This window comes from Herpailurus yagouaroundi, unplaced genomic scaffold (assembly GCF_014898765.1).
Source record: "Herpailurus yagouaroundi ecotype Mexico unplaced genomic scaffold, PumYag 29, whole genome shotgun sequence".
Lineage (NCBI taxonomy): Eukaryota > Metazoa > Chordata > Mammalia > Carnivora > Felidae > Herpailurus > Herpailurus yagouaroundi.
The window spans coordinates 55,414,288-55,424,195 of NW_024412377.1; the positions used below are offsets into that span (position 1 = coordinate 55,414,288).

The 9,908-nt window shown below is 34.0% G+C and overlaps 1 pseudogene; it reads right to left on the reverse strand.

The window, feature by feature from the left end:
- Positions 1–266: 266 nt before the first annotated feature.
- Positions 267–1,001, reverse strand: LOC121041757 (40S ribosomal protein S6-like; annotated as a pseudogene).
- Between the last annotated feature and the right edge of the window lie 8,907 nt (positions 1,002–9,908).

Sequence of the window (9,908 nt, forward strand, 5' to 3'; positions counted from 1 at the left end):
ATTCCCAATTTCCCCATCTGCTGTCTCATGTTCTCTTACAATCTTATTTCTCAAATAAAAATGTCTCTGAACTTGGAGCTGCTAGGTAGGGAGGATAATTTTAAACTTTCAGTTTATGAATAAATTCCACAGATAGAAAGAAACCTTGTATGCTAACTCATGTTAGTGTCAGTGTGTAAGGTTATTAACCAAAACATTTTTTTTTATACATAGTTTTGTTTTGTTTTGTTTGATGTTTGATCTTATTTGTTACTCTTAGAAAAATCTCAATTTTGGCTGGACTCAGACTTAGAGGTAGAAAGTCTCAGAGAAGACAGCCTCTGTCTCTTGGCAATCTGTTCCTGGTATTTTTCTTTGGCTTCTGTCATTTTCTTGGCCAAAAGTTTAGCATGTCATGCAGCCTCTTCTTTATTTTTCTTAGTACGCTGTTTCTTCAAAGCAATACGCCAACGTCTATGTTGGAGGACACATGGAATACAGGATGCTGAATCTTGGGTGCTTTGGTTCTAGGTTTCTTACCTTCTTTGTTTAGGGGCTTTCTCACAGCATACAGGTGGACATCATGTTTCTTAGAGAGTTTAAAAAATTTGCAGATTCTGCTAGCTCTTTTGGGTCCCAGTCCGTAAGGCACAGTAGTATCAGTGAGTTCTGGAATATCTTTCCCCCCTTTTTTTTCTACAATGACCAAGTTGAGAAAGCTAGGCAACCCCAACAGAGTTGTGCTTTTTGTCACCAGTCCTCCTTGGTCTGTAGCAGGAATGCCTTTTACGCATCAGCAAATGGACATGGCCATAGGTCAAGACACCCTGCTTCATGGGGAAGCCTTGTTTGTCATTGCCACCACTGATTCAGACCATGCAACCCTTCCATTCTTCACCTAGAGCATCAGCAGCAACTTCTGTGGCCATTCGTTTCTCATAAAAGGTATGAAGTTTGCATTCATCAACCACTTCAATGAGTTTCTGGCAGCAAGTAGCTGGGAAAGAGGTGTTCAGCTTCATGTTGAAACAGCTTGCAGCCTCCAAGGCGCCACAAAAAAAAGGTCTTTATACATAGGTAAATGACTGTCGATGGATTTGAATGCATCATGACAGTGATAAACCACTCCAAAACATAAATATCTTATTTACACAAAACGTATCTTCATTCACCTTTTATGTCCATAGAGAAATGTGATCTGGGATGTCTGGGCCTCCATCACATTGTCTGTTTGAAACACAGAGTTAATTGGACATTGTGAGAAAGGAAAAGAGAGATTGGAGAATGGGCATTTTGTTGCCTCTGTCTGGAAGCGATACACATGATTTCAAATAAAATTTCATTAGCTAAAATTTGTCACGAGTCTTCCTAAATGGTGAAAAGGTATGAAATAAAATGTTTGCACAGAAGGAGAGGACAAGAGGACATTGGTGAAGACTAATAATTTCTACAAAATTACTTTTGTTATAAAAAGGCAGTTTTCCTAAATGATATAATGCCTTGTTATGAAGCTATAGTAATTAAGAAAGTATATTATTGCCATAGAGTTGAACCAAGAGACCAAAGAAATAGAATAAAGATCCCAAAAAGATTCCTGCCAAATTAGAACTTAGACATCTCACAAAGATGACACTCCCATTGGTAAAAAAGGAGACACCATTCAATGGAGGTAGGAAAATGATTATCTACAAGGAAAAAGATAGAATTCAATTCTTATTTCATATAATAATTTAGCTCACTATTTATCAAGGGTGTTAAATCTAAAAGAAAAATTCAAACTCAGTAAACAATATCAATAAGTATTGTTTAGAAGTTGGATACCAGGGAGAAAGTTCTTTTTTTTTTTTTTTTTTAACGTTTATTTATTTTTTGAGACAGAGAGAGGCAGAGCATGAACGGGGGAGGGTCAGAGAGAGAGGGAGACGTAGAATCTGAAACAGGCTCCAGGCTCTGAGCTTTCAGCACAGAGTCCAATGCGGGGCTCGAATTCACGGACCGCGAGATCATGACCTGAGCTGAAGTCAGATGCTCAACTGACTGAGCCACCCAGGCGCCCCAGGGAGAAAGTTCTTAAACAAAAGAAAAATGTTAACTATGTTAAAGTCAACAGCTTTGGCTCATCGGGTACCCTAAAAAATAACAGCAAAAAATGTGAATATTTTTTTCAATGTTTACAGGGACCAGTGTTTCCCATTGTAAATGAATATACTGTAATATTTACACAATGGATTATTTCCAGCAGAGAAATTAAATAAGCCATATCAACAATAGGTGAACCTTAGCAATATCATATTAAATGAAAGACTCCCAAACAAGTAGATGTAGCATGATGTCCTTTATATAAGTTCAACAACTGAAGTGCAACAAAAATTGAAATATAAATATAATATAATTGAAATACAAAGAAGACAAACAATATGTATAAATGTGACAAGCTATAATAAGAGGAAAAGAAGAAAATGGCAAACATGATTTTGTACTACAGAGTGTGTTCACAGGTATGTACTACATTATTAAAAGTAGCTAAGTCATTAATAATGAGAAGATGTTGTGGATCAAGGATTATAGTTAATCTACTCTGTGAATTTAGGCACTTAGATAATTAATAGACACATTATTATTACACATTGTTTCAGGAAAGAATTTTCATAAACACAAAATAGGGGCCCTGATTTAACAAGTATTTCTGTTTAAAAATGGAAATTTTGGGGTGTCTGGGTGGCTCAGTCAGTTAAGCGTCTGACTTCATCCTGGGTCATGATCTCACAGCTCATGGTTCAAGCCCCGCATCGGGCTCTGTGCTGACAGCTCAGAGCCTGGAGCCTGCTTCAGATTCTGTGCCTCTCTCTTTCTGCTCCTCCCCCACTCATCCTCTGTCTCTCTGTCCTTCAAAAATAAATAAACATTAAAAAAATTTTAATGGGATTTTTAATTGACCATGAGCTCCACATGAGCTAGTTGAATACCGTAGCTGTGTTTTAAAAAGTTAAAGTGAATTCTGTGCACTGAAGATGTGTAGCATTCCTCTTGATAAGGTCCTTCCTGTCAAATCCCTCCACTGTGACCTCAAGTTAAATACTAGGAACAGTCGTGAGGGCATAAGAAACCATTGGTTGCCATGCAGCATAGTGATTAAGGACATACATTTTGGTCTTTTAAAATATGAATTTAGATCTTCATTTCAACCCCTTACTATTGGGTAAAATGACTTAAATTCTCCTAAACTCTGTTTCCTCCTTTGTAAAATAGGGATAGCAAATTGGAGATAATGCCATTAGTACACTGCCTAGCATGTAATAATCTCACAAGAAATGAACTATTATTATCAATTTGATAGTTTCCTACCATTTTTCTGGAATTCAGATGATGAGGTTTACAGAAATTACTGTTACATACAAGATAATAAATGGGACAAAATAAATTTGCTTTGAGAATATTTCTAGGTTAGGGTAAGATACTCTGGGGTGGGGTAGGGAGGGGTCTAGGGATTGACATGATTTTTTTTTGTCAAATATGTTAAAGTATTGTGATTTAATGAAAAAGGTTAAAGCTTGAGAGAGCACAACTAGGACCAGTCAATGGAAATTACAGGAAAGCACAATTAAGGTTAGAATAAAATTTATTTTTCTAATTAACTAGCTGCCCAAATTTACAATAAATCGTTCCATAAGGTTGTATTTTATAACCAAAAATTTTATAACAAAAGGGGCATGGCTTTTTAATATAGATCCCAACTTTGGATAATAAGTCACCTATACATCCCTTTCCATCTCTAATGTTTAATGATAGAAAACAAAATAAAAGTATAAAAATGAACAGAGTACCACTACCTCCAATAAGGTTGTAGATTCTTAGTGCTGTTTCTTAGGAAACTGTATTAGTTTCCTGTAATTTATGTAACAAAATACCACATACTTCATGGCTTAAAACAGCAAATATTTATTCTCTTAAAATTCTTGAGACCAGACACCAGAACTCGGTTTCACTACTCTGAAATCCAGGTTTGGACAGGGCTCCCTTCAGAAGCTCTACACGAGAATCTGTTTCTTTCCTCTTCTATCTTCTGGTAGCTGCCAACATTCCTTGCCTTGACCACATCACTCCAATCTCTGTCTCCGTGGTCATGTTGTCTTTTGCTTTTCTGTTGTCAAATCTCCCTCTGCATCTCTCACATAAACACAATATGACAGTATTTAAGGATAGTCTCCTATCTCAAAATCCTTGATCAATCTCATCCGTAAAGTCTTTTTTTTTTTTCCATAAATGGTAACATTCACTGATTTCATGGATTATACAGTGCATATTTTAGGGGCAATAATTCACTCCAGCATCAGTACCTTCAACTTGAAATAGTGTATTTGATCATAAGTGTTTTCACTGATCAAGTCAACACTTTTAGAGAGCAAAATCTATTTCCATGTCATTATAAGATAACTTTCCTAGAGAGGTATAGATTACTAGAGTCCAGAATTCTCATTAGTCTGGGGATGATAAAGTTTTTATGACATCCTTTTTTCATCATGATTTACAGTATAAACCCAGGGTCAGCAAACCATGGTGCATGGGCTACGTGCAGCCACTGACTGTTTTTGTATGGTCCTCAAGTTAAGAATGATTTTTGCATTTTTAAATGCTCAGAAAATAAAATAAAAGAATATTTCATGACACCCAGAAAGTCCATGGATTTCAAAATTCAGTGTCCATAAATAACTTTTCCTGAAACAGGCAAACTAATTTATTTATTGTCTATGGCTGCTGTAGAGCAGAGTTGAGTAGTTGAGACAAAGATCATATAACCCACAAAGCCTAAAATATTTACTATTCAGTCCTTTATAGAAAAGAGGTCACTGACTCCTGCTATAAATGTTTTTCTTTGAGACTTCAAACTGCTCTCTATACCTAAAGGTAAACTTTTGGATTGAGTAAAACAAAACAAAACTTATATTAAGTGATTGCCTCTTAAAATTGATGGGCGTGGGGCAAATGGGTGATGTGAATTAAGGAAGGCACTTGTTGGGATGAGCACTGGGTGTTATATGTAAGTGATGAATCACTGGATTCTACTCCTGAAGCCAAGACTACACTATATGTTAACTAATTTGAGAATAAATAAAAAATAATAAATAAATAAAATAAAATTGAAAATCTTAATTTTCATTGAATATTATCTCCATAATACATTAACAAAATTTACTTAAGTGCTCTCTTAAATGCCAAAAATTTGTCCTCATTCTCTTTATTATTCATACCCTGAGGGCAATGAGGAAGAAATGGTGAGGGAAGTTTAGGGATAAAGGAAATTGAGAAGACACTGTTTAATATAAAAAAATAATTAGTTTCACCTCAGAAACAAGACTTGAACAGCATTAAACAAATAAACAATAAATTAAGTAAGAGGTTTTTTTCTCTGTGCTTATATAACCAGTTAGTTGTTTTAACATATATGTTAAGGGAAATTTCTATCTGCATATAATCATACTGAACTGATAAATTAATAAACAGGATTTAATATTATGTTCTATTCAATGTGAGAATGAGTAGGAAATTTACAGTAGAGCAATTTATATGGAGGTTGTTCAAAAAATTAACCTTTATGAATACATTTGATGAAAACTTAATTTGTCCTTTAGAGAATCACAAATGAACAAAATGATAATATATGTTTAGGTTAGGGCTATACATGATAAAACTACTTTTCATTCTTTAGTGAATTGGCAGGCTTTTCATTAACAATTATAAAAATATTGCCAAACTAAGATCATCTTCAAATTAAATCCTCAAGCCAAGAACTATAAAGTTTATAAACTTTTTAGTTTCTCTCTCATGATTTTTAATATATCTCAAATTGGCTGTTCAATGATTTATGATTTTTAATATATCTCAAATTGGCTGTTCAATCATACATATATATGTACATACATGTACACATACAATTATATACATATGAGGGTAGATAATGTATATAGTGAAGATGTGTGTATACATGTGTACGTGTATATATATACCTTATATTAGTATGTATACTTATATTAAGATGCATACCTCATCTTTCTATCTGTAGATTGGTATAGGTCATCTATTTATATCATGGAAGATAAAGACAAACGAACCCAAATAATTGGCCAAAACCCATAATTGATGAAAATTATGGTAGTTTCTAAATGCCTAGTAATCAAGTTTTGTTTCTAGTAAGGCAGTGTCATTTGGGTTTTCTGGGAAATATCACCCTATAGATACAGAAATGGTTTTACTCTTTACATACTTTGCATCCAAATATCATTAATCTCCTAGAATTAATTAGATATCTGTAGAAATACTGAACTTACTATGTTTTCTAAGTGTATCCTGTTTTAATTTGGCTTAGGATATACATTTTCAAGGATGAATTCGCTGCTATTTTTCCTCTTCTAGTTGACAGTGAAATACTATATAGAAGTTGTTCTCCTAACCCTAGTTGTCAGTCACAAGCCTATTTTAATAGGTTTATTTATTAACTCTGTACCTCACTTTTTTCTATAAATCCATTTGAGAGAGATTTAAAAAATATGTTTGTTTTGGCAAGGAGGAAGTAAAAGAGGAGATAGAAAATAAAATTGAATTTATGCATTTATGTATTTTCTTCATATGGAAAGTATCAATATGCTTAGAGTTAAAGGAAATTGTTTTATTTTGAAAATAATTTTTTCAAGTCCCTTTCCAAGATGTGATGTCTTCAGTTATATTTTCTCAATAAATTGGATGCAGTTATCAAAATTTCTACCACTCTTGGAGATAAAAAAAGCCAAACTTTTTCCTTAAAAAAATTAAGTCATGTTTTGAATCATCAGCAATAGTGAAAGAATTCAATGTCATCTAGAAAGTCACTGGTTAGATCATTTAATAACAGTAGTCTTTCCTGTTTGCAAACACCAATTATAGTTTATCATGTTAACTTTTAACAGAAGGGTAGATTTAAGAGACTGAGTAGATGCTATTTCATGCTTCATTACACTGTATATATAATGTAAATGGTATGTTATTATCACATATGAAGATAATAATTTATATATTCTTTATTATATATATTATTATATATTATATATAACAAATAAATTATTTATTATATATAACAAATAAGTTATATATATAACAAATTATATATATATATAATATATATATTAGTTATTATATATAACAAATAACCGTTATTATATATAACAAATAAATGTGTGTGTGTGTGTTTTCATGTGTGTGCATATACAATAATGCTACAAAACATAAATTCTGGCAGAGATCTGGGTCTGTGTCTCAGCTTCTTGTCATCCTAGGACAGATACATTTTCGAGATTCAATTTTACCATTTGGAAAATACCAATCACATAAGATTTTCATGGTAATTCAAAGCTATGTCAAAGATATGTCATATATTTAAGGCTGAAAATTTAGTGCCCATCCACTCCTTTTTAATTTTCTCCAAATTAAAATTATAGATTTCAATTACTATTTTTTTTAAAAAGCTATAATTGCTATTAAATATAACCTTTAAATTTTGACTTTTAAATTCTGTCTTGACCAAATAACCAATTGTCCCTCAAATCATTTTTTTCCTTTTTCTTCTTTTTAAGCTGACTCATTAGAGCTAAACAATCCCAAACTAATTCTCACTTATGGTGTAAGAAACACAACATGAGAATATAAAGATTATAGGTATCTTACAGTCAAATCTATTATGTAAACTCAGTTCAAAACACTGATGATGATTTCTCATTGATCCTGTGCTTTTGATGAACAAACAAGTCTCCAAATCTGAGGCATGACATCCAGTTTTAGACAGCGGTAATTATTTGATAGTTTTACTTAGGGAGAGCCAACATGCAGCTGCTCTTTGTGACTTTATTCAGCCCCTCATTCCATATAAATGCTAGATCACTTGTCCCCTAAGTCATCTCTTTTCTGGGCTGAACATAAGCCTTGTTGTCCCTTGAATGAAGACAATTTCCATCTTTGTCCTCACTGGAGTTCCTATCACTATCACTGAGCCAGAAACTGTACTAAGTATTTATTCTCTCATTTAATGATCACACTAATCCTAATGAGGTGAATGCTAACATCACCCTCCTCACACACATTATTTTAGATAACAGATGCAGAAACAAACAAATGAACAAAATCGTTACTTGGCCCAAATTACACAGCCAGTATGAGCTAAAATTTCACAATATCGTCTGTTGCCTGAACTTTTAAGCATTATAATAACATGGATGGGCTCAATTTTATAAACTTTTTTTGTAGAATGTCATTAAATAAAAACTATATTCTAAATATGATTTCACCAAAGCAAAGGTCTTTGCTTGTTTTGTCCTGAACACCCTAATATAGATCAAGAAATAACAAACTGAGCAATATTAATCTGGAATACAATCATCTATAGTTTCTCCTAAAGCATATAAAATGCAGAGACTTTAAAACCCCCTTCAAATCTTTGACAGGACCTGTATTTCTGGAAGAAGAAGGTGACAGTAATGAATAGACCCTTTTTTGAGAGGAAGAATACTTAAGGGAAAGAGGACATGCTAATTTCTATTCTTTTTGGCATGTGGGGATAGGTCTCCCATAAGAAAATTCAAATAGTAAAGATGGTGGGAAAAATAAGGTTTTAAATAATCGATAAGAGTTACTGTGCTATTTTTGGCCAACTGGAAATGACTACCTTGATAGGGGTATTGGGAAGGCCTTTGGAACTGAATCTGGTATTAGCAGGAAAGAACGCCATGATCAATAAGTCATGCCTACTATCATGGGCTCAGTAGTGAGAAGAAGCAGCATACATGTCCTGTATTTGCTATTGCTAAATATTGTACAATCTAGTCTAGCCCCCGTTGCTTTTCTGTGAAATCCCTGGGACACTTACCACTTTTACTTTTATAATATTTACAGAGTCAATAAGACACAACATAAAGAACATGCCCCCATACCTAATATTCTTAATTACTACCCGATAATAAGCTCTAGTGGTTTGCAGTCTTTTTTGGGCTTTATCTTCATACATCTCCCACCTCAGCTTTCCATTGCCCCTCATCTCCTTAGAAGTGTCCCCCTACTACACACACACACACACACACACACACACACACACACACGAGCACACTCAGAAGCATCCGTTCTACGTTGCACACTGAGCTAGCTTTTTCATGAGAGATGAATTCTATTTATAAAGAGAGTATATTCACCTTATCTTAACTCAATCCTGATTCTCTTAGGACACTTTTTCCCATCTAGTTCTTCAGAGAAACTTGCATTCCCCAGTGACCCACAGAGCTGAGGAGAGGGTGATAGCTTCAGCATTCTCACACACTAGTGCCACTCAAGACTTTCACAGGAAATCCTTGCATGAATACTACCTGCTTTCAGTGCCATAACATTCAGCAATATACTTCTCTACACAATTTCTCATCTATCAATTTTATAGTCATTCTTTCTTCTTCACTGAGTGTTCTGTTCCTTAGTTCTTTTTTTTTTTATCACTCTAGTGTTCTCAATGTTTTCTTTTTTTTTTTTTTAGGAGTTTTGTCTTTTATTTTTTTTTATATGAAATTTATTGTCAAATTGGTTTCCATACAACACCCAGTGCTCATCCCAAAAGGTGCCCTCCTCAATACCCATCACCCACCCTCTCCTCCCTCCCACCCCCCATCAACCCTTAGTTTGTTCTCAGTTCTCAACAGTCTCTTATGCTTTGGCTCTCTCCCACTCTAACCTCTTTTTTTTTTTTCCTTCCCCTCCCCCATGGGTTCCTGTTAAGTTTCTCAGGATCCACATAAGAGTGAAACCATATGGTATCTGTCTTTCTCTGTATGGCTTATTTCACTTAGCATCACACTCTCCAGTTCCATCCACGTTGCTACAAAAGGCCATATTTCATTTTTTCTCATTGCCACGTAGTATTCCAT